This window comes from Bubalus kerabau, chromosome 11 (assembly GCF_029407905.1).
Source record: "Bubalus kerabau isolate K-KA32 ecotype Philippines breed swamp buffalo chromosome 11, PCC_UOA_SB_1v2, whole genome shotgun sequence".
Lineage (NCBI taxonomy): Eukaryota > Metazoa > Chordata > Mammalia > Artiodactyla > Bovidae > Bubalus > Bubalus kerabau.
Genome location: NC_073634.1, coordinates 105,760,937 through 105,786,807, shown reverse-complemented (window position 1 = coordinate 105,786,807; position 25,871 = coordinate 105,760,937). Strand labels below are relative to the sequence as shown.

The 25,871-nt window shown below is 47.6% G+C and overlaps 1 protein-coding gene across 5 annotated transcripts in view; it reads left to right on the top strand.

Annotated features, from left to right (window-relative positions):
• Nucleotides 1–14,039: 14,039 nt before the first annotated feature.
• Nucleotides 14,040–25,871, top strand: part of TSC1 (TSC complex subunit 1) — a 53,380-nt gene continuing 41,548 nt past the window's right edge. For 2 of the 5 annotated variants that reach the window (XM_055541501.1, XM_055541497.1), the window contains exons 1-2: nt 15,369–15,457; nt 24,078–24,140. The gene's annotated coding sequence lies outside the window, so the exon portion shown is untranslated. Of the gene's footprint in view, nt 14,540–15,290; nt 15,458–24,077; nt 24,141–25,871 lie in introns of those variants that run through there. The other 3 variants (XM_055541499.1, XM_055541498.1, XM_055541500.1) reach the window with 3 other exon arrangements.

Here is a 25,871-nt window from a genome sequence, read left to right as displayed (position 1 = left end):
AGATAGAAAGTGGGAGGGAAGGGGGCCCACAGAGGATGAGATGGTTGGATGGCATCACCGACTTGATGGACATGAGTTTGAGTAAACTCTGAGAGTTGGCGATGACAGGGAAGCCTGGCGTGCTGCAGTCCATGGGATCACAAAAAGTCGGACACAACTGAGCGACTGAACTGAAATGACCTGGGCTTGACTGGTGGCTCAATTGGTAAAGAATCCGCATGCGATGCAGGAGACACGGGTTCTATAAGGTCGGGAAGATCCCCTGGAGAAGGAAATGGCAACCCACTCCAGTATTCTTGACTGGGAAATCCCAGGGACGGAGGGGCCTTGTGGGCTACAGTCCATGGCGTCGCAAGAGTCGGATACGACCTATCGACTAAACCACCACTATCTATTTACCTATCTACCCACTTACCTATCCATCTACCTAATTACAGCTTCAATCACAAAAACAACATATGATCAGAGTAGAAAGAGGAAACTAACACACGCGCCTCCACCCTAACGTGTGCTCAGTCTCCGCCCTCCCGCCCCACTCTTCCCCTCCCCCCTACTCTTCCCACCCCCACCCCCCCCCACCCCCCGCTTCCTCTCTCCTCCAGTCTCCCTCACCACTCATAGATTGAACACAGGTGTGCATGCGTCCTAAGTTGCTTCAGTCGTGTCCAACTCTTCGCAACCCTAGGGACTGCAGCCCGCCAGGCTCCGCTGCCCATGGGGCTTCTCCTCGCAAGAATACCGGAGTGGGTTGCCGTGCCCTCCTCCAGGGGATCTTCCCGACCCAGGGATCGAACCCATGTCTCTTACATCTCCTGCACTGAAATACACACAGGTGCTTCCCTGGTGGCTCAGACGGTGAAGCTCTACCTGCGTTCGACCTGGGTTCGATCCCTGGTTTGGGAAGATTCCATGGAGGAGGGAACTGCAACTCATTCCAGTATTCTGGCTTGGAGAATTCCATGGACAGAGGAGCCTGGCAGGCTATACAGTCCATGGGGTCGAAAAGAGTCAAGCGACTTTCACTTTTTCTTTACCACCAGCGCCACCTGGGAAGCCCATTAAAAACATACATGGATATGTTTTTCAATTCAAACAAATCTTCATTGGTCCTTTGCTCTTGGGCACTGCACAGGAAGTCTCTCCCTCAGTCTGTGAGCTCAACCCTCCCATCCTCTCACCTCCGAAACTCTCTCGATGGGAATGGGCGACATCCTGGAGGAGGACCACTGGGTGAGCTTCTGGGGTGTCTTCACGTCACAAGATGGCTGGTTTGCCTAGAGGCCCATGATAGGAAAGAGGGCTGTTGAACTCGGGTGGGGAAGCTGAGGCTACACGGGAAGAGCCTGCAAGGACCAGCGCTCCTGCCTGACACCTCCCGGCATCGCTGGCAGGAGCGTGAAACTGGGGACCCTGTTTCTAGGTTTAGGGAATAACCAGACGATCAAGCAGCTTCTTGATCCTTCTCGGCTCCTTCTCTTCCATGACTTCATGGAGCTCTCTGGCAGGAGGCTGGGGAGGACTGGAGAGGGAGAGGGTGACTGCACACCCCCAATTCAACCACCTGAGGCTTCAGGAGGGGAAACCAAGGCCTGGAGAGAGACTTGCCGAGGTCACACAGTTCCCGAGAGGCAGAGGCAGGACTCCTCTTTCCTGCAGCCCTTCCTAACGGAGACCCGTGTTTGATCGCCTCCCACCTAGAAAACTCATATATGTTTTATTTATTATTTTTAATATTTTATTTATTGGGCTGTGCCAGGTCTTAGTTGCGGCATGCAGGATCTTTCTGCTCGTGGCTCGTGAAAATCTTCACTGCTGCATGCCAAACTCTTAGTTGCAACATGCGGGATCTAGTCCCCCCGCCAGGGATTGGGCCTGGGGCCCCCGCATTGGGAGCTCGGACTTGGCCACTGCACTGCCAGGGAAGTCCCCCGTAACTTGTAGAGGTTTTTATAAAGCGTGAGACCCCAGTGGCAGCTAATAGAGCAGGTAATGTCTGATTCTCCAGCCAGTTGGGTGCAATGGGCACCACTGTGGTCCTCAGACTTGGGCTGCACCTGGCCTTGACACTCACCAGCTGCAGACCATAGGCGGCCACTGGCCTCCCCGAGCCTCAGAACTGCCATCTCTAAAATGGAGCTAAGATAAAGCTTCCCTTGGAGCTGAAGGTAGCAAGCTAAAATGATACACGCAAAACGTTTTACACACGCTACAGTGCTTTAAATGGGGGAGGTGGTACATCTCAGCAGAAATCCTCAACAGCAGACTCAAGAACTCTGCCCTTTCTCCCTCTCATTGGACAGAGTGGAAGCCTGAGCTGCTGGGGGCAAACGAGCGAACAAGGCGTGTCGGCCCGATTCCTAGCAGGTGGGCTGTGCTCATTTACACGGTAGGTTGATTATTAATGAGACTCATGACATCTGGTTACTGCACTGTGAACCCTCGGTGACTTCCGCGTTTGTATTCTCTGGACACGCACAGGAGGCTGCGGGCATGGAGGAAGGAATGAAAGTCCCGTGGACGTTTACCCAGGCCAGAGAGGCTGCAGGGCCTTTGCAAGGCTTGTGTCTTTCAGTCTCAGGGAGCAGTTGGTCCCTAGGGATTACTGACTGAGTGATGGGAAGAGCAACCGCAGGGGTAGCTGGCAATGGAGTCAAGTCCACATAGTGGTCAGTGTGTGTGTGGCACCTGCCAGACCCCATCAGGGCAAGGACCCCACCTCCTACTCCTCAGTCCAGCTCCACCACAAGCATACGACAGCATCAGTAAGCTTGTGTGTATTATTTGACACAAGTTTGTATTATTCCCAACAAACAGTGTGTATATCTGAATATGTGTGTGTGTGAATTTGTGTGTGGGGTCATTAACCAGCCTGAGGAGGGGGAAAATCGCCCCACGGATCCTCACCTCCCTGGTCAAGGCCCCACCCCCCACCCCAACCAGGCAGCAGCCCCAGCAGGCAGTGGCCTTGGAGCCTGGATCAGCAAACAGAGGCGTTTTCTGTGGCTACTGGGACGGGAGAGACTCTGTCTTTCCCCACATCCTGCGTGGGTCAGGGGTCTCTGGGCCTGGGGCATAGTTTCAGCCTCCAGACCAAGGAAACAAAGCCTCAGAGGAACCCACAAAGAAGTGAGAGCCGAGGAAAAACATTCAGGACGACGCACACATCTCTGCAGAGAACTGGACATGCAAACCCATCTGGGCAAGAGCGTTCTATCTCAATGCTGATCGGCACCAGGAGTGTCCTGCGGAGGTCGCTGTTTTCCAGCCGCCAGAATTTGCACTCAATTTACATCTATTTTGCATGTACCTTCAGAGGTTTTCAAATTACCGTTTTATCATTGTCCCCTGCATGGTGAGTGGTTTTTCATTCCTGATGCTTTTTGTCATCCCAAGAGCATGTAGGGAGGTCTCCTCTGGAGAAAAGGATGCAGAGGTTGGGAAGAGAGCAAGGACCTAGTGGTCTTTTGACTACTGTTGGTACATCCTTGAAAGGTGGTCTGTGTATACATTCCTGCAAGCTGACCGGTTTACAGTTTAAAAGGACACGTATGGTAAGCTCATTTGGAAAGCAGGAAAGAATCCTTTATAAGCCACCCCGCCCAGATCCAGCCATTCCACTCCTGGATATGTACCTGAAGCATCAAGGCAGGGTCTCAAAGGGACACCTGTAAGCCCATCTTTCCAGCAGTCGTATTCATAACAGCCTAGCAGAGGAGGCTCCCAGTGTGTATCAACAAATGAGTAAGTAAACAAAATACAGTATATCTGCACAATGGAATATTATTTAGCCTTAAAAAGGAAGAGAATTCTGGGGACTTCCCTGGTGGTTCAGTGGTAGAGAGTCCACCTTGCAATGCAGGGGATGTGGGTTTGATCCCTGCTCAGGGAATTAAGATTCCATATACTGCAGAGCAACTAAGCCCGCAACCCACAGCTACTGAAGCCCATGCACCCTGGAGCCCATGCTTCCCAACTAGAGAATCCATGCACCACATCGAAAGATCCTGCATGCCACAACAAATAAACAAAGGAAGAGAATTCTGACACGTGCTATAACACAACACGTATGAGCCTTGAAGACCTGAAACACCCTGTTAAGCTTAATAAACCAATCACAGGACAAACACTTTATTCCACTTACACAAGGTATCTGAAGAAGTCAAAACCACAGAGACAGAAAGCAGAATACCAACTGCTAGGGGCTGGGGTGGGGAGCTGAGCTACTAAACGGACACAGAGTCTCTATTTTACAGGACAGAGTCCTGAAGACAGATGGTGATGGTTGGTTGCAGAACAGTGTGAACGTGTTTAACGCCACTGAACTATATACACTTGAAAACGGTTAAAATGTAAATTTTACATTATGTGTAGTTTTTGTTGTTGTTGTTTTTCAGTCACTCGGTCATGTCCAACTCTTTGCAACCCCAGGGACTGCAGCCCACCAGGCTTCCCTGTTCTTCACCATCTCCCTGAGTTTGTTCAAACTCATGTCCATTGAGTCAGTGATGCCATCCAACCAACTCATCCTCTGTCGTCCCCTTCTTCTGCCCTCAGTCCTTGCTAGCATCAGGGTCTTTTCCAACGAGCTGGCTCTTTGCATTAGGTGGTCAAGAGAATTGGAGCTTCACCATCAGTCCTTCCAATGAATATTCAGGGTTGATTTCCTTTAGGATTGACTGGTTCAATCTCCTTGCTGTCCAGGGAACACTCATGAGTTTTCTCCAGCAACATAGTTCAAACCATCCTGCTCAAACCTTTATTTTTCACAGACACAGAGAGTGAGGGTGAAGCCCAGAGAATCCCACCATCTCGTGATGAGGATCTCTGATTTCCCTTTGCCACGAAGTCCAATTATTTTTTGATCTTCCAATATTTTTGCAAGATTAGTTTATTATGAAACATTTCCAAAAGGAAAGCGAATGAAACATGTCTAACGAACACCTATATACCCTCTTCTGTTATTCAACAATAATTATTTGCAAACTGTGCATTATCTTTCTATATGCATTTGTAAGTGTATATAAATGTGTTTTCTTTTGATAAAACATTTTTAAGTTATATTGCAGACAACATGACACTTTGCCCATTAATACTTGAGCACATATCTCCTAAAAACAGGTATTCTTACATCATCACATAACTGTCATGATCGCACCTAAGAAAACCATCAATAATTTCCTGGCATCACTGAATATTCAGTTCATACTCAATTTTATCCCCAATTTGCCCCAATTTTCTTCTAGAGTTGCTCTTTTAGAATCAGTTTCAAGCATTGCATTTGCCTGCTTCTTTAGTCTCCTTTTGAGCTTTCCCGGGAGGCTCAGCGGTAGAGAGTCCACCTGCTGATGAAGATGACTCGGGATCAATGCCCTGGAGGAGGAAATGGCACCCACTCCAGGACTCTTGCCTGAAGAATCCCCATGGACAGAGGAACCTGGCGGGCTACAGTCCATGCGGTCACAAAGAGTCAGACACGACAGAGCGTGCACGTACACACACACTAGTCTCCTTTATGATATTAATAGAACAGTGCCCTCATCTTTTGACATTGATTTTTTTCCCCCAAAAGAGCTCAGGCCAATTTGGTAGAAGGGCCTGCTCTCTAGATTTGTCTGTTTCCTGGATGTGCTGTTTAACCTCGGAGAAGGCAATGGCACCCCACTCCAGTACTTCTGCCTGGAAAACCCATGGACGGAGGAGCCTGGTAGGCTGCAGTCCATGGGGTCGCTAGGAGTCGGACACGACTGAGTGACTTCACTTTCACTTTTCACTTTCATGCATTGGGGAAGGAAATGGCAACCCACTCCAGTGTTCTTGCCTGGAGAATCCCAGGGACTGGGGGAGCCTGGTGGGCTGCCGTCTATGGGGTCACACAGAGTCGGAGACGACTGAAGTGACTTAGCAGCAGCAGCAGCAGCAGCTGTTTAACCTGTTCCTCCCTCCCATGTATAGTGGAAGTTAGGGCCAAGATTTGATTTAACTCAGGTGAGATGTTTCAGGCAAGGGTACTTCTCAGGTAATGTGGGCTCCATAGCATTGGAGGTCCCTAATGTCAGACTGCTCCACTTTCATGATGTTTGGTCACTGGGTTAAAGGGGTGACAGCCAGCTCTCCCCATCATAGAGATGAGTTGAGACGCAACCTGTGCACGTGTGCTACGTCACTTCAGGTGTGTCTAGCTCTTTTCGACCCTGAGGACTGGAGCCCACCAGGCTCCTTCATGCATGGGATTCTCCAAGCAAGAATACGAAAGGGGGTTGCTGTGCCCTCCTCCAGGGGCTCTTCCCGACCCAGGGATCAAAAGAGTAAGACTTTCTCATCATGCAAAAATCCTGCTCCCCACAGCCTTCTCCTAACGGGTTCGGTCTCCACTGATGCTTCTTGCTTGAATCAACAGTTTCATTGTTGGTTGGAAATAGTGAGCCTTCTATCGTTCCTTTTGCATTTATTATCTGGCTTTTTCCCCCCAGTAAAGAAGAGCTTTCCCTCACTAACTCTGGATGAGCCAGAGCTCTTCCAAATATTAGAGTGTAAATGATGTCTTTTCTTTTTAATTGCTGATTACTATAGTAAGGTGTTGGCATAACTGGATCTTTTAAATCTTCTCTCCTTTTTTCTCCTTAAATTTGAGTTATCACTATGAACCCGTGGGTTTGTATTTTCTAAACGTTTTACGCTACAATCCAGAAATCCCTTCTTCTGGTCCGTGTGTTAATTTCCGAGTGCTGCTCTAGCAAACGACCACAACTGGGCGGCTTAAACAGCAGAACCACGTTCTCTCTGTTTCGGAGGCCAGAAACCTGAAATCAATTGCATTTCTTCTGGAGTGAGCTTTCTTTTCATGTCTTTTGCCCTCTTTTTCCATGAAATAAGTGGGTTAGAAAAAGATTTTAAAGAGATATCTCTGTATCAGGAGGCTTGTTTGTGAAATAAGTTGCAAACACTCCCTCTCAGCTGTTTTCTGTCTTTGCTCATTCCCTTTTCTGCCCTACCCAAGGGGTTTTGCTTTCTTTTCACTTTGTTTTGGAGGTTGGCTGGTTTATCAGCCCTTTCTTCTCTTGCTTCTTTCTAGCCACTTTCAGAAAGGCTTTTTCCCCCTCTCCATGAAAATTCACCTGTGTTGTTTCCTTCTAGCACTTTTATGGCTTCACTTTTGACACGTAAGCACTTTGACCCCTCTGGAGTTTTTTCCAGTGTCGGGTGTGAAGCAGGGATCCAGATTTATCTTCTCCAAGGAGTCCTGGCACCGTCTTCAGGAGAGTCCCAGCTGGAATAAAACTCCAGCTGTGGATGCTTCTCCTCTGGGGGGCAGGGAAAAGGGGGGGGGTTCATGGTAACTAAAAGACTCCTCCTGGACATGGAGAACCCCGTGTAATGTGGTCCTCCACATTGTAGTGCAAGGGGGATACAGAGACCTGGTCAGGGGTCTGGGTGAGGAGGTGGCCTGCCCAGGAGAGAGGGAGCCCAGGATTTCAAAACTTCCATCCACAGGTGTCAAAGCCAAGATGGAGCCTTTTCCAATATTCAACAGACAACTTTCTCCTCTCCGTTCCTCAATTCTCAAAACTTCAGAGGACCCTCTTTGCCCCCTCACACAGTTCAGGCTTTTTTTTTTTTAAGCTCAGGGCCCTCCATGTCCTGCCTTTCTCATCTCCCATTCCATGTATATCTTAAATATGACCACTGATCAGCCAACGAGCCTTAGGTGGTCTCACCTTGATGCCTTCTTGAAAACTGGGTCTTCCTCCTGTAAAGCCCACCTGCCTCAACACCATCAGTCAGATTCCTGATTAAAATGGAAGCAAAGTCCAAGTCCCAGCCCCATCCACAGGTTGCCCTCATCACTCCGAGGGCACCCACTCTGCAGGGTGGACCTGACTCTGAGTCACAGCACCATGGGCCCCCTTTCGTCTCATCTGCTGGGCTCTGTGCACCCTAAAAGCAAGTGTAGGGGGTTGACTAGTGCCCTCTTCCAATTCACGTCCACCCAGAACTCAGCATCTGACCTTATTTGGAAGTAGAGTCTTTATAGATGTAATTCAGTTCAGATGAAGTCATATTGAATTATTGTGGGCCCCAAAGCCAATGACTGGTGTTCTTATAAAAAGAGGATAGGAGGGAGTTCCTGGGGGTCCAGTGGTTGAGAATCTGCCTGCCAATGCAGGAGACACAGGTTTGATCCCAGGTTAGGGAACTAAGATCCCACAAGCCACAGGGCAGCCAAGCCTGCATGTCACAACTACTGAAGCTCGTATGCTGAGAGCTCGTGCAACGCGAGAAGCCACTGTAATGAGAAGCCCGTGCCCTGTAATGAGGACCCAGTGCAGCCAAAAATAAAATACATGAATGAATAAATCTTAAAAAACAAACAAGAGGAAAGGACACACAGAGGAGCACGTTGCCTCTTTAACCCAGTAACTGAGTCTGTGCCTCGTGAAAGCGCACAGGGAGAGAGGGCAGGTGGGGATGGAGGTGGAGAGTGAAGGGATACAGCTCCAGGCCAAGGGACATCATCAGACATGGCGGGCGACCCCTGGAAGGCAGGAGAGAGGCATGGAACCCCCCCGTCAGAGCCCTCAGAGGAAGTCAGCCCCGCCGACGCTTTGGTTTCAGAGTTCTGGACTCCAGAAGAAAGGGAGAATACACTGTCGTTGTTTGGCCATGCCACACGGCTTGTGGGATCGTAGTTCCCAGACCAGGGATTGAACCCGGGGCCCCAGCAGTGAGAACACCGAGTCCTAACTACTGGACCACCAGGGAATTCCTTACGCTTGTGTTATTTAAAGCCAGCCTGTCTGTGGTACTTTGTCACAGCGGCTGCAGACAGTGGAGCTCATGCAAGGAGCTCATGCAAGTGGAGGGAATGATAACGCCAACATTCACTGGTGCCCACACTTTGGCATGTGCTCTGATGAGCGTTTACACAAGTCTCTCACTGGACAGTCCTAACGACCCTCTGAGTTGGATATTTAAGGCATTGGTGGCATCCCTCTTGTCTAGGTATAGAAAAGGAAGCTTGGGGACTGGGCCAGGCCACACAGCAGGGTTGCAGAGCCTGGATCTCCGCTCTGCCCGTCCCCCTCGGTCCTCCTAGGCAGCCTGCTGTGTGCACTGCACACCTCCGGCCGCCATGCCACCTGTCCTTTATGAGAAAGTGTTGGAAAAGGTATCCTTGAACAAAACCTCAAAAACCCAGATCATAAGTCAAAAAAGAAAGAGGACGACAAGAAGGAGGAGGGGTCGATAACACCAAAATTAGCGTCGCTTTTTCAATGAAGTACAATACAGTAATAGTTAATAGGACAATAACAGATGGGGTTTTCAATGAAGTACAATACAGTTATAGTTAATAGGACGGTAACAGATGGGGGAAGACACTGGAAATATCTATAGTCAATGAAGGACACATTTCTGTGTGTTGGAATTCTGCAAATCAACAAGGAAAAGAGAGTAACTCTACTAGAGGAAAAATAGTCAAAAGATAAGAATTGGCCATTTGTAGAGGATGAAACCTACAAGACTAACAAGAACATAAAGAAATGCTCCATCTCATTAATAGAGGTAAGTTAAGAACTGTGGTGTTGGAGAAGACTCTTGAGAGTCCCTTGGACTGCAAGGAGATCCAACCAGTCCATTCTGAAGGAGATCAGCCCTGGGATTTCTTTGGAGGGAATGATGCTGAAGCTGAAACTCCAGTACTTTGGCCACCTCATGCGAAGAGTTGACTCATTGGAAAAGACTGATGATGGGAGGGATTGGGGGCAGGAGGAGAAGGGGACGACAGAGGATGAGATGGCTGGATGGCATCACTGACTCAATGGACGTGAGTTTGAGTGAACTCCGGGAGACGGTGATGGACAGGGAGGCCTGGCATGCTGCGATTCATGGGGTTGCAGAGTCGGACACGACTGAGCGACTGAACTGAACTGAAGTTTAGAAGAGAACGTATCACCATGATAGGCCTATCATACTTCACCGTTGAAGACTGTTGGCAGGAATGCGGGCATTTCTGTAGACTTCCAGTGACTGTAAACTGGGGCAGCTGTCCTAGAGAACACTCGGGTGGTGTTATCTCAAGTCTGTAAAATTTCTGGGGGTGATGGATACGGTTAGTACCTTGGCTCTGGTGATGGTACCATAGGTGTATGCCATGTTCGAAGTCATCAAGATATAACATTAACATTTTGTATATCCATTATACCTCTGTAAAGCTAATTTTTTCTCTAAAAACAACAAAAAAGAGTAAGTCCATGAATACTCTATGACCCACCAGTTTTACTCCTAGTTATGTATCCCAAAGAAGTTCTCAGCTGGATCCATTAGGGAACAGGTGCGTGCGTGTATGCTAAGTCGCTTCAGTCATGTCCAACTCTTTGAGACCCTATGGACCATAGGCCGCCAGGCTCCTCTGTCGTGGGATTCTCCAGGCAAGAATACTGGAGTAGGTTTATCCATGCCCTCCTCCAGGAGATCTTCCCAACCCAGGGACTGAACCCACACCACTTAGATCTCCAGCACTGGCAGGCAGGTTCTTTACCACTAGCTCGACCTGGGAAGCCTCAAGGGAACAGGTATGCTGAGGTTTATCACAGGTTTTTTTCTGGTGGGCTTTGGGTGTCATTCCATAGGACAAGTGAGAGTAGATTGGGGGAGATCCATATCACTGACTAACTGGCAACAGAAGCTACTGGTTGGATTTATTTAGAGCGACGTTCATGGGCTTCAAAACAGTGCAGAAGCAGATTGCCATCTATGACACAATCCATTTACATGAGTTAAAAATATATGCATACATTTGTATACATATATGTGTCCATTCTGACAGTGTTAGACAGTAAGGGGACAATGACAAGACTGGAGAGGCCAGGGCTGCGAGGGGCCCTCGGGGCTACTCTCTGAAACTTGGACTCCATCCTCCAGGAGATTGGTGACCCTCTGAAAAACATCTACTTCTGCTTTATTGACTATGCCAAAGCCTTTGACTGTGTGGATCATAATAAACTGTGGAAAATTCTGAAAGAGATGGGAATACCAGTCTCTTGAGAAACCTATATGCAGGTCAGGAAGCAACAGTTAGAACTGGACATGGAACAACAGACTGGTTCCAAATAGGAAAAGGAGTACGTTAAGGCTGTATATTATCACCCTGCTTATTTAACTTATATGCAGAGGACATCATGAGAAACGCTGGGCTGGAAGAAACACAAGCTGGAATCAAGATTGCCAAGAGAAATATCAATAACCTCAGACACGCAGATGACACCACCTTTATGGCAGAAAGTGAAGAGGAACTAAAAAGCCTCTTGATGAAGGTGAAAGAGAGTGAAAAAGTTGGCTTAAAGCTCAACATTCAGAAAACTAAGATCATGGCATCTGGTTCCATCACTTCGTGGCAAATAGACGGGTTAACAGTGGAAACAGTGTCAGACTTTATTTTTGGGGGCTACAAAATCACTGCAGATGGTGACTGCAGTCATGAAATTAAAAGACGCTTACTCCTTGGAAGGAAAGTTATGACCAACCTAGATAGCATATTGAAAAGCAGAGACATTACTTTGCCAACAAAGGTCCATCTAATCAAGGCTATGGTTTTTCCAGTGGTCATGTGTGGATGTGAGAGTTGGACTGTGAAGAAGGCTGAGCACCAAAGAATTGATGCTTTTGAACTGTGGTGTTGGAGAAGACTCTTGAGAATCCCTTGGACTGCAAGGAGATCCAACCAGTCCATTCTACAGATCAGTCCTGGGTGTTCATTGGAAGGACTGATGGTAAAGCTGAAACACCAATACTTTGGCCACCTCATGCGAAGAGTTGACTCATTGGAAAAGACCCTGACGCTGGGAGGGATTGGGGGCAGGAGGAGAAGGGGACGATAGATGATGAGATGGCTGGATGGCATTACCGACTCAATAGACGTGAGTCTGAGTGAACTCCGGGAGTTGGTGATGGACAGGGAGGGCTGCAGTGCTGTGATTCATGGGGCTGCAAAGGGTCGGACATGACTGAGTGGCTGAACTGAACTGAACTGAAAGCAGGGGGCTGCCATGCAGAAAGCTGAAGCAACAGGACCCCTCAAATGGATGAACCTGTGACACTGTAAAGGATGTAATTTTGACTAGTGGGGTCCTTCCAAAGGCCTTCAAATTTAACTGCATCTGGAAGGCCTTTTGGGAAGGACAGAAATCCAGCTGAAACTAGCATCAGCCAAAACAGTCTTCACTTCATGGAACTCAGAAGCCCAGGGTAAAGCTGGCCTCAGGGACTTCGTAAAGGGGAGAAGTCCCTTGAGGGGAGAGCAACCAACATTTCTCTTTTCATCTCTTTCTCTGTATCTTTTCCATTTTTTGGTTAGAGCATTCATGGAGCTTGAGGTAGCAGAGGGAGAAGGGGAGGCCACAGCTTTATCCTAGTTCAATGACCCCAGAGGATGTATAAAGACTCAAGGAAGCACCCTGATTGGCCCAACTTGGGTCACATGTCCAACTGTGCCAATCCCTTTGGCTGGATGCTTGGGACCTGGGATTGGCCAGATGGGTCCAGCTGCCTGAGGTTGATGCTGTGGTCCCAGGACGGGGAGGGGGAGCTGCTGCCCAGGCAAATGCACAGGTGTGCCTCACACACAGCAAGTCAGTGCCACCTGCCTCCGAGGGCTCATCGCTTCTGTTCTGTCACTGAGTGTGGACAAGATGGTTGGAGAAAGCCTGGCCAGAAGCTCGTGCCCTGGAGAGGATCCAGGAAGGATACGTGGAAGATAGTGGTCTGATTAACATCTGTCTGAGCGCTGAAGAATGGATGCTTCTGAACTGTGGTGTTGGAGAAGACTCTTGAGAGTCCCTTGGACACCAAGGAGATCAAATCAGTCCATCCTTAAGGAAATCAGTCCTGGATATTCATTGGAAGGACTAATGCTGAAGCTGAAGGTCCAATGCTTTGGCCACCTGATGCGAAGAACCGACTCACTGGAAAAGACCCTGATGCTGGGAAAGATTGACGGCAGGAGGAGAAGGGGACAACAGAGGATGAGATGGTTGGATGGCATCACTGACTCAATGGACGTCAGTTTGAGCAAGCTCCGGGAGTTGCTGATGGACAGGGAGGACTTGTGTGCTGCAGTCCAAGGGGTCGAAAAGAGTCGGACATGACTTAGTGACTGAACAACAAGTCAGTGACAAAATCAACCCCAGAAAAGCAGAAAATATGGAGCCAGCCCCTGAGCAGGGGCAGGGCTGCCTCTGCCTTTCTTCCTAGCCTCCTCTCACAAGCCCCTAGTGGTCCATATTGAGAGAACTATTACCATTCTTCTTCCAGATATTGTATAAACAGTAACAGTGCAGTTATGGTCCCCTTGAGGGCCAGAAGCTGATGAGGCTCGTGTATCACTGCTCCCTTCCATGGAGGATAGCATTCCAGCAGGATGAGGTCACTGAGCCAAGGAAGAGGGGGGTGGGGAAAGGGGATTCCTGGGCTGGAGCTCTGGCATCGTGCCCGTCCCCTGACTCCATCCCTCCTGATCCCTGGTGCATTCACAGTGTGCCCGAGTCCTTGCCATAGTGCTAACGCCAAGGCAGGAATCTGTTCCTGTGAGATGGTTTGTGGACTAGGGAAACCCGGGCACTCCCTCTTCTCCTCCAGCCCTTCCATCTCTGGGCCCCACGGTGACCATGCTGGGTGACTACACAGAAGTTAGCACCGGGTGGACTCGCTCCAGGCAGTGATTGGATGCCAGTTGAGAGTGCATTGAGAAATGCTAACAAAACTAACATTTATTGAAATAGGTTTTATGCTGGTTACATCTTAAGGTCTCATTGAATCCACCCCAAATCCCTATCCTGTAGGCATCATGATTAATATTAAAACCCCTAGGTTGCAGACAAAGAAACGAAGGCTCAGTTCATTAGCATGATAGCAGAAACCTGTGTTCACACTCTGGTCTGTTTGAGCAACCACCTCTTGGCTTCCCCAGCTGTCTCCAGGCAGGGTTAGGCTGGTGGAATTCCCAAGTCAATGCCCACCTGCCCCATAAGCCAGGATGGTGATAAAGGCTGTGCACTGCTCAAGGGCCCCCAGGAGAAGAGGGTGTGGGTGGCTAAGGGCCAGTATCCAGCATGGGCTCTGCTCACATGGACTGTGGGCCCAGAGGAAAGGCCTTTTTCTAATGCTCTTGGGGCCTCTCTAACCCTACAGGCTAACAGCAGTCCTACCTGGGACCATGCTGGGCCTCCTGGAACCCAGGCCACTCTCACAGTAGGCCCCTTAAGCCATATGCTGTCTTGCCTTGTGACCCAAATGGTTCCCATGACAAAACTTGTTATTTCCATAACTCACCCAGCGTTATGTCCAGGTGCTAGCTTCTTTTCGTTCTTTCCTTCCCAACTGCCTCTCCCATTTCTATTTCATAAAACCTACCTTTCCTTTAAGGCCTAGCTTGACGCGCACTCCTTCAGAAAGCCTTTCAGATACCTCGGACTGTGGCCTCTCTCACCCTGGTCCGGATCAGTCACAGCGCTCACCATAACCTGCGTTCGAGGACCATCATCTTGTGAGCATTTACCCTGCGTGGGTCACTGTGCTTAAACACCCTCCGTACTTTATGTCCCTGAATCCTCACTCCACTCGTGTTATTATGCCCATTGCAGAGGAAGAAACTGAGGCTCAAAGGACTTCAAAACTTGTCCAGGTTTACACAGCTAAGAAGGGGGCAGGGCAAGGACTGAATGAAGGGGTTGGGCTTTGAAAGCAGCCAGCTCTGATCATGGTGGTTTTCCACAGATGTCGTGACCGGGTGTCTGAAACGCTAGCAATCTGAGGGGCAGAAGTCAGTGGGATTCTCCGCAAGCCCTTCGCCCACGGGGGTCCCATTGGCTCCTTGGGAAACAAGATGGAAGCTCTGCGGTCAGGCACAGGGAGACCCTCGGTTGGGGGAGTATCCCGGTGTGCGAGGCTCGGGAATGCAGGAGGCGCCCCAACCACACCCAGCTCGGCCAACTTGTTTACGCCTCTTGCACAGCCCCTCCCGCCCGGCCCGGGTCACGTGACCGCCTCCCCGCCCCTCGCTCTCTCGCGTGGCTCCTCCCCGCCGCGCCGGCCCTTCTTTTTGCCTCCTTCGGAGTCACAAGATCTCTCAGCAGCTCCCTTTCGGAATCCTTCCGCCCGTCCCCGCCTCCCCGCCCCCCCCACACCCCCTACCGAACAACTCCCCTTGGCTCTTTCTCGACCTGTTAGCACCACCAGTAATGAGCAGGACGGCCCCTTCTTTCCAAAGGGGCAGGCGGCCACGGTCAACGGTCGTCGGGTTCGAGGTCGAGGCGAGGCGCGGGTGGGGATTCTTTTTCGTGGCGGAGGCTGCAGCGGCAGTGGACATTTCACGACGGGGGGGAGGTGCTGTACGTCCAAGATGGCGGCGCCCTGTAGGCTGGAGGAACTGTGAGGTAAACAGCTGAGGGGGAGGAGACGGTGGGTGAGTACGGGGGTGTCGCCCCTTCCTTTTCGCTGGGGTCTTCTCGGGACGGTCCCGGCACCATGACCCCAGTCTGGGAAGCCCTGTGGGGCTTGGGCAAGGGGCTCACTTGCCGGGGAAGGGACCCCGGGAACGGGGGCTTCGGAGAGCTTTCCCCTCCCTCTTATTACTCGCTATCTCCGACGGGGCCTGACGGGTTTCTGGGGGAGGAGAGGCGGCCCCGGCCGGCACTTGGCCCCTCCTCGGCGGCGGAGGGGACCGCTGCACCCGCCCGGGCCGCGGTGTCGAGGGCAGGGGGTGAGGTGGGCCGCTTTGCCAGCCCCTTGCTCGGTGGGGTGACAGGTTCCCGCGGGGTGCGGAGAGCCGAGGAGAGACCCTCCGCGGGAGAGGCAGGTCTGGATTGGGGGGTGGGGGCTGGTGCCAGGGCTTGATGAGAGGGGTCAGGGGTGGGGGAGGCGGGGAATGAATGGAGTCTGCCTGTGGGCATCGGGGACCTGCCCGGACTCGGTGTCTCCGCAGAAATTTGCAGGAGCGTGTGTGCCTCGCTCCAGGTGTGCTTCTGGGTGTTTAATTGATGGTGAAAGACAGTTACCTTCCAGCCGGCAGAGGTGATTCTTAAGAGACAGCTATTTGCAGAGCCACTCCTAGACGCTCATTCATTCATTTGAGGAACTGGAGGATGAAGAACCGGCAGTCAGAGAGCCCTTTGAGAATTAAAGCCGTTTCTTTGTGTTTCCTAGTACAGAGTTTTGCTTCTGGCGTTCTGGGTTTGGAGGGGTGGGGGTGGGGGCTTTGGAGGGGGCGCGGTCCTCCTGACACCAGCAGCTTGTTGACGGAGCACGCACTGTGGAAGGGCTCCGCAGTCGTCACCTCCTTTAGCCCTCGCGACAAAGGGGAGAGGCAGCCACCAGGAATCCCTCCCATTTCTCAGACGAAGAAACTGAGGCCCAGAGAGATTAGGGTACCGTGCCCCAAGGTCACACCTCTAGGATTCTGTGAGCCAGGATTGGAACTGGAGTCTGATTCCAAGACTGTGCTCCTGTCTTTGTTTGTACTTAACATGATTCTCGTTTATCTGTTCATAGATCAGATCTGACTTGTCATTCTTTCTGATCAGGTGATTAGTTAATCAGTTGGCCGGGGTTTGTGCATAAGTGCCTGTGTGTGCGTGCTTAATTTTGAAGAGGGGGCCACTTGCTCACATACTTGAGCTTTTGTTTGGCATGGCAGTGTTGTGACTATAAACACGGTAGTCTAAATTAGGCTGGAAGGTATTTGATGTTTTCATAAAACCAATGCGTTTACTGCAGAAAGAAGCCGTGCTAAAATCCTTGCTGGATTTTTTATAGAAAGCATAGAAATAGCACTTCACTTGACACAGCCTAAGCTGGTAAAAGTACTAAAATAGAATAATATTCTTCTGAGATACTTGGATTTATAATTTGGGGATCAACTTGGAGTCCTCTGAATTTGCACTTGTTGATGAAACAGGGCTGTAAATTTCGAGAAGCATTATAAAACCCAGCCTTGTGGGAGCCCTTGATTTACTGAGCAGCCACCTGTGATTCTTAAGTTGAACATTCCCGAGTAAACCTGGAATATGCAAATGTGGAAACTGATTTAAGGTCGTATGGGGAAATGCAAACTTTAACGGTCGTGCATCAAGCAAATGAGGCGCCTCAGAAACAGTGAAACATCCTTTGCTATGGCCCTGGGGAGCTGCAGAATCTTCCTCTAACCACCGGGTGTAAACTTAAGGGGTGTTTATAGAAGATGTAAATGGAAAATATCGTCTTACTAAAGTTAATATCTTACGCCAAACACTCTTACATCAGGTGCATGAAAGGGCAAATGATGTAAGCTTTCTCTGCTTCATGCATTTCCTGGTGTCATAGACTTTGGTATGTTCCTAAATTCCTAGTTAGAGAGATTCCTAGGCAGCTACCCACATTCTTGTTTTCAGTTGAATTGGCGTGTCTCAAATCCTGTGACTCAGTTGTACTCTGCCTGATTGGATTCTTAAGAGGGAAGACATCCCCGTCTGCGGGTGTAACATGATGCCTTCTGTTCTCATTTGTGAAGTGAAACCAAACAGTCTTGACTGGGACAGATCAAATGTATTCCTGTCTGTAGAATAATGAAATCATTGGAAATGAGAAATCTCTCAACAGTAGTGTCTTTCAAACCTTCACACACAGGTAGTTTGCATATGTTGCTGAGGACACCCTGGGTATATATTTTGGAAGAAGTTATAGGTGATTCTGATGGCACCAGAGGTTGAGGACCAGTGGCTGAAGTTATCAGTTTGGCTGTTTTTCTTTTAATTTATAATTCACTGCAGAGGCATGTCTTGAAATGGCTCCTAAGCTCTGGTGTGTGTAGTGGGGGTAAGTCAGGGGCTCTAAGGTACAGCTGACTTGATCTTCAGGCGTCTTTTCTTTTAAAGTGTGTTAAGGCGCAGGTGCCATTCTTTTCCGGGTCCTAGGGCCTTGGTGAACTAAAATTAACTTTTCCTGGAATTAATTAGGTATTCTTGACTGCAGATGAGCCACATACAGCAATACATCAACCATTTCAACCTTTTCTAAAAGTCACATAGATTTCAAGTCCTTTGGGGGTTTAGTTAAACATTCTATGTTGATCGAATCAGGTGTTAAATGGCTTTATAATAACTAAGCAAACCAGCGACTTTTAGCTTGACCTGTTGAGTTTTTATCCTTTCCTATCACATTTTAGAAAAAGATATTCCTTGTAAGTGCCTCATATTATAAATCTCTTTGAGAGATTAGTTTTATTGGTATTAGTTTTGTTTATTAATTAAGTAGCTGCAAGCATGAAAGAAAAGTGTACTCAATAGCATTGAAACCTCTAGCTTTTTGCTTTAAAAATAAATATTTATAATTGGCATATACCTAAACACTAAAATTTCCCCTCTCATTGTTTCATATAGTTTGTATATGAAAAAAACTTTTTTTTTCCATTGGTCTGAAAAAGGTTTCAGCCCATTTAAATTGGTCTAAAATTACCATCAACAATTTTAGATTATTCCTTTTCTGCTTTGCTTTTTTTAAAAAAATTATTTTTTTTATTGAAGGATAATTGCTTTACAGAATTTTGTTGTTTTCTGTCAAACTTCAACATGAATCAGCCATAGGTGTACATAAACCTGGTTTGCTTTTTAAGCCTGTAGTTCCTAAACATTAGTAATTTAATGTCTAGTGTCTGTTTTTGGGAGGGGGGAGAATGAAAAAAAAAAACCAAAAAAACGAAAACTTTCTTGTATATAAAACATGTATAATCCCAGGACCGTGCTTATTTCTTCTTACTTCTCTTGCGTAGTACTAACTTTTTTTCTATACAGGGAAGCAGCAAAAGGTAACAACACTTTTAAAGGTTGAATGAATTCAGATTGTCATCTAATGAGTAAAGTGCCTTAAAAACCTAGTTTTGATACAAACAAGACATGGTAGTTACTGGCCTGGAGTTCACAGGTCACCTTCTAAAGGAAAGATGATGGCAGTAGAGCCCATGAAGTATCTGAGTGACAAGGGATAACTCTACTCTCCTGTTGGTGATGGAGGGCACACTGGGCCACAGTGAGAAAGAACGGATGTCATGACCTTACTGTCTGCAGTGGTTAAGACCTGTGGTGCTCTGAGTACAGAGCACATAAGCACAGCTGAGAAACATGAAGTGTATCCATTTTAAACTACAGAATGACTTTATCAATGTTTCAAATATAAGTTAGTAAGTGTTGACTTCTAAGCCTTATGTACCTAGCAGTACATTTTGTATAGTAGTAATATTGTTATAATAAAGTTTGTATTTATTGGCACAATGCCAAACAGTGTGCTAAAGTTTTTGACATTCCTGATCCTGTTAGCTCTTCCCGAAACCTTGCAGGGACACGATAGGGAGATGAGAAAGTGGAGGCTTCAGTAACTTATTCAGTGAGTTGAGCTAGGATTTGAACCCTGTTGGTTGACTCCAGAACCCACACATTTAATCTTTCACTTGATAAATGGTCTGAACTGCTGAGCTCATAACTAGTTGAAAGGTCAGTAGTTCTTAAGATTTGGGGGGCCTCAGTTCTCCTCTGAGAGTTTGTGGGAAGCTGTGGACCAAATACCCTTTTCTATCCCATCAGCTCCAACAAAATTCACACAGGTAAGAAAATTTGAGTAGGAACTTTACAGACCCAGCCTGAAGGCCAGTTGATCATTCCAAATAGTTTACTGCTCTTAAAAATTGGACTCGGGCTTTCAGAAACAAAAGCAACCCACAGATAGGAAAGGCCTAAGTCTTTTAAAGATGGACTATGTGCTGCTTGTACTATAAATCATTTTGTTAAAACTTTTATATTGAAAGGTTCTTTACACTTCACTGGGAAATCAACCTTAGGTGTCACATTAAAAGAAGTTATAAGTGGAGAACTCAGGTGTGTAACTTGCTAAATGCTTGTCAGGCTTAGCATTCAGTCCCTGTGTACCTTTATCACCTGGCAATTCCGTTCGGCTTTTTTCCAAGGTTTATCCACTATCTATTTTTTGTTTCCTTTTTAACCTCAAAAGTATATATATGTGTGTATATATATATTTTTTTTAATATTTCTTGCCTTCCCCCTCCTTCCTAGACTAGTGGTTCAGTGGAACCACTAGTCTGGAAGACCCCACTTCCAGATTCAGAGGTCTCAGACCAGGCTTAAATCCCCAAGTGATGGTGTTGCTGGTGTGAGGACCACCTTTGAGACCCACAGGTGTTAGTCCTAGACCATCAAAGCTTGTGCCCTTATTTCCTAGGAGTTTTCTATTTTAGTCCTTGAACTTGAAACCTAAAGAAAACTTACAGTTTGCTCAGATTTATTTTAAGAGAAGCTCTGTATTTTGAAACATGACACTTGGTTTATTTTCTTGGTAAATAATTTTGTTCATGCTAATAGAAACTTAAATCATAAGAAACATAGTTTATAGATGAGGTGGTGGTTGCTGTTGTTTTTAGTCACTGACTCAAGACCTACTGTTTGGAACCCTATGGACTGTAGCCTGCCGGGCTCCTTCTGTCCATGGGATTTCCCAGGCAAGAATACTGGAGTGGGTTGCCATTTCCTTCTCCAGAGGATCTTCCTGACCCAGGAATTGAACCTGCCTCTCCTGCATTGCAGGCAGATTCTTTACCACTGAGCCACCAGGGAAGTGCCTTATATTATAGAAGACGTACACCTAACCAAAATCAGTGTCTCTCCCTGCAGACAAGATACTAGAGGATCCACCTATGAAATAGGTTATACGCTCCAGCAGATTGTCCTTTTGGGTCCCTAATGGCTAACATTCTGAATGGAGTACCTGGAGCTCCTCTGTTTATACAACCTTGAGAGGGACCACACTGCTGAGACCATTTAAATCACACGTGACTGTACATGCTGCCAGGTTTTGCTCTCAGCTGCCTCACTTTCACACACTTGAGTGGTATTTCCCTCCATGCAGAAGTATGGAGGGGAGTTGGAGCTCGTGTCTTACCTTTTTTGGATGCATTTGTGCTGAAGTCAACTTTATTCACTTGGTAGAATATTCCTGTAAGAAATCACCCAAGCCATACGGAGCCAGAGCCTGGCCTGAGCGTATAAAGGTATATTATTGACGTCTTATTACTGTCTATGTTATCGGTGTAATATTTCTCTTCTGTTTGTGCTGTACTTGATAATGACATAGTCCATCTGTGCCTCGACCTGTGTCTGAATTGTCTTTGAACTTTCTTATATAAAAACCTCAGTATAGAAAACAAGTTACAGTGAAAAGACGTCTGCCTACCTTTATTATACCTGGAGTTGTTTTTACATCATGGACAAGTTGTACAAAATTACCTTAGGCGATGTGATACATAGTTACATATTTTATGTGGATTGTGGTTCTGAAGAGTCCCAGGGGTGAGAAGGCCACAGACTTGATTTTCCAAAAGTCCGAATATTCAACTGATATTTTCGGATAAAATGCTTTCTGGAGGCATTTGGTACCTGCCACGAGTGTTTCATAAAGGTGTATGCAGCTCTTAGCTCTCTCACAGCTTGTAATGCAGATGTGCTAGCGCAGAGATGGGTGAAAAAATGTGTGCAGGTCCTGCTGATGACACCTCCGCATGGCCGGTCTAGCTGGAGCCGTGTGTGGCCCCGTGCACATAGGCCATCTCTCTGTAAACACCTGAAGAATGAAGTGAAGGTGAAATGTGAAAACAACTTGGCCTATGCTCCTCCTGCTTAATCTCAAAACACTGAAGCACGGAGCTCTCATCTTCTTGCTGGAACCTGCCCTTTATTTTTATTCAGAGAGACCTCTTAGTTTCTTGTAGAAGGGCAGTTACCGTGTTGCTTTCAGGTGAGGACACCACTGTGGGGTCAGACATCAAAGAGGAAGGGTCTAGGTCTGAGGGCATGTTTCCTTTTTAATTTGGCTTCTGACGGTAAGAACATGCATTGGCCCTGTTACACTCTGACAGGTGTTTCCATCCGAACCCCTCAGGGGCACACATTTTTGAGGAGGGTCTTCTCCATTCCTCACTTCTAAGCAGGAAGTTCACAGGTCACATGATTTTCCCTAGTAGTACCTCCATGGGGCAGGATTTAAATATAAGTGAACAAGTAAACACTTCCAAATATAAATAATGACAGGTAGCCCTTGACTCACCAGCACTTACTACCATTACCGTCTTTTAGCATGGTGGTAAAGACGTTACCTGTTAGTGTGGAGCATTGGACAGAAACCGTTCTCACTTTCTATGCCAGTTTCTTTTATCTGTGACAGTGACCCTGGCTGGACAGGCTACGAGGTCACATCTGGTATTACATCCTAATTTTACCCTTGCCTTAGATGTTCCTTTTCAGGTAAAACATCGAACTGCGATTAATTGCAAGAGGAGTCTGCATGACTCACTGGACTCACAGCTGATTCTGACATTCTCAGGATTAGAGGCTCCAGGGTTTTGACTGCAGCCCTTCTGGTGGAGTGACTGTGGCTGGGCAAGCACTGCTGTCTGAGTGGTTGCCTTGGCCTCCTTGGAAGGCCAGCCTCTGCCCAGCTGTGCACACACACTTGGAGTATGCTGCCGAGGACTGCTCATATTAAATGCCTAGAATGTGTTCCACAAGGAAAGATAATTACCCCATCATCTGAGCATGAAGTTTTAACTGTGAGAGAGCTGCCCGACACACTAGTTCAACTTTGGCCAGGATCATATATTGAAGGGCTTGCTTCTAGGCTCTTCCATGTTGAGTGTAATTAGGCCTATATTGTGTATGAGGTTCAGCTGCCATGTCTACGTCCCACCCTGGAATGGCTACCAAAGAAGCTGGTGAACTCTTTGTTGACTCACACAGGGTATATTTGCCCACTGGGTGCCGGACGCTAAATAGGCCCTGGGTGTCTACCAGTGGACCCAACAGGAGGTCCGAGTCCCCATGGAGCTCACAGTATAATCAGGCTGTTCTAATTGTAGTTTGAAGGATCCACATTTTAAAAAGCAAACTGGAATGTATATATAATCATGTTAAACGTGGATATTTAATATAATTTAGAAAGGAGAGCAGGAGAAGAAAATAGAAAAATGCTGGCTGTTCTCAAATATTTTGTTTGTCATGCAGAGGGATTAGGTTAAGGTGGTGCTGTTTTGAAGGCTGAGTTCAGCTTTGTACATTTATTTAAGAAATATTCTGACCTCTAGTCATTCTGTCAACAAGTCCCAGACTCTGTGGCAGCTGCAGGAGATACAGTTCTGAAGACACTCCTGTCTTTCCTTGCCTGAAACTCCTGTGCTGGTGATAGGGACATGCTCAGTAACTCATTGTACTTATTTAATTGGGTCGTGGTCAGCGACACCAAGAAACACAGGCTACAGAGAGCAAGTGTTGCGCCTGACCTGGTCTGGGCGTGAGTGGAGGGAAGTGAAGGCTCTCTGAGGAAGTACTTGTTCAAGCAGAGAATTTGAGGGTGAAGACTGAGCTCGGGAGCGGGCAGAGGTCGGTGAAGTGGGGAGCACACAGGTCAGCTGAGAGAAGGTGAGGCTAGTGGGTCAGGGTCGCGGGGGCGGGGGGCTTATGGGGGACCAGGACATGCTTCGTGCCCGGCTCTGTTCTTACTCCTGGGGCACCTCGGGTAGTTACTCTGCCCCACGCAGCATTAGGAGGCAGGTGCCGTGGCTCTTCTTTCCGTACAGATGACAGGATCTAAGGTTAGACGTTAGAGACATGCAGTCAGCCAGCCAGAGTTACACAGCTGCTCAGTGGTGGAGCCTGGGTTTTTTCTACTCTGAGCTCTAATTCTAGAGCCTGTCCTGCCCATGCATTTACTGCCCACTCATTTATAGCTCTAATAAAGACAGTTAGCAAAAGGTAGACTTGACAAGTTCAGCGCAATAGAAAGAATTTCCCGCAGCCAGCTGTTCAGAAATGTAGATGGGGAGAGGCCCGTGCACCCAGTGATTCCGAGTGTTCATTCCAGCGGAAACCAGGTGGCCACCTGTCAGGGATGGGGCGGAGTGGGAAGCTGGTGAACCCCGACCCCCCTCTGACGGCGTCCGGGATCTTACTGCAGCGTGAGATGGTGATTTACAGATATGTGTTTTTTCTCTCCAGTGACCATGAAAGACACCAGGTTGACAGCACAGAATACTGAAGTACCAATTGTCCCCAGAACAGGTAAGGTGTAAACTCAGTGCAGCGGGGTGGCTGTGGGGAAGGGAGGGGAGAATCATTTATCTTGTCTGTGGTTGCACTGGTGCGAAGAGGTTTCTTTGCATTCAGGGTGTAATGTTGATGATTTTAGCTGTTTGCCAGTAACTGGACCTTCTGTGCCGTGAAGTAATTAGTCAAATTACCGGTAATTTATTAACGGCTTATTCAGTGCCAGGCATGGTGTTAAGTGCATTCTATGGTTATTTATTTTCCTCTTCACAGCCATACCTTTGGTGTGTCTTCATTTTGCAGATAAGGAATTGGGCTCTGAAATGTTATGTAATTTTCCTAAGGTTGTATAGCTGGTACTTACAACTCAAATCAGTTCTGTCTAACAGCAAAATTTGGTTTTAACCACTAAATAAAATTGAATTCTGAGTGTTTTGAGCAAGCCATTTAACTAGCACAGAGGTTCTCAACCCTGGCTGTGCCTTAAAAACCCACATGGGTCTATGAAAACAAACCAGTTGTCCTGTCTGGACCCTGCCCCATAACCTGCTCTGGAGTGAGGCCTGGGCTTCAGGATTTCATAGCCTCTTCAGGTTATTCTAGTGTATGAACTAGGCTGAGGACCCCTGAGCTAATGAGTTAGCATTTACATCTTAACGTGGCTTTACCTATTACTTGTCTTAATTAGTTTTCTGGGGATGAGATGTATGCTATCGTGGTTTCTAAGAGCTGGAGGATATCCTTCCTAAATACAGGGATCTGGCATGTTTGTGGCTAGGAGTGTAGCCTGAGTGGTCCCTGAGCAAGATTTTGAGTTTGAGTTTGGAGGCAGGAGTGCGCAGCGCTGCAGCTTTCTGTCTGCAGGAAGGGCATAAGGACGATGGGAAGGCATTTTGTCCGCTATCTTTGTACACAGACAGCTAGTGGGATTCATCTGATGCCTCCCTGGTTGCCCTTTGCTGTATTGTCACTGTCTGCCTCATCTTACCTCATAAGAATTACGAAATAAGGTTTTTTTGCCTTAAAGCTTGCTGTCTGTTCACAGATAGGGTCTTAATACAGATTGTAGACTCAAAAGAAGGTGGAAGAAGCATTATTCCCTCACGAGTACGGAAGACTTTCTGAGTTTGACTTTTCATTTTCAAAACAAAATTTTTTTTAAATTTTTATTTATTAATTATTTTTGGCTATACTGAATCTTCATGGCTGGACGGGCTTTCTCTAGTTGTGGCGAGCGGGGACGTCTCGTTGCGGCGGCTTCTCTTGTTGGGGAGCACGGACTCTAGAGTGCATGGGCTTCAGTAGTTGTGGCCCACGGGTTCAGCTGCCCCGTGGCCTGTGGAATCTTCTGGACCAGGGATCAAACCTGGGTCCCCTGCACTGGCAGGTGGATTCTTAACCTTGGGCTGGTGGTCCAAGGAAGTCCCATTTTCAAGCGTTTAATGGGTACTTCACCCTGTCAGTTGTTGGAAGGCCACTGAATATGTATTTGAACCCAGTGTCAGATGGTCCTCTTCATATCCTCGAGGCCCAAGCTGAATGTCACACATCAGAAATCTCAGATTGTATTAAATATTTTTCAATATTGCACTTGTTTTATGTTTCAGTAGTCATATTGTTAAGGTTTGAAATTTTAACATAGGAAAAGTACTTGGTCAGCACCGTCAGCTGCTGGATTGCTCCTGTGTTAGCACGTGTGTGATACTAGAAAGATGTTCCTCTTCAGCTGCCACTTTTAGTCCCATC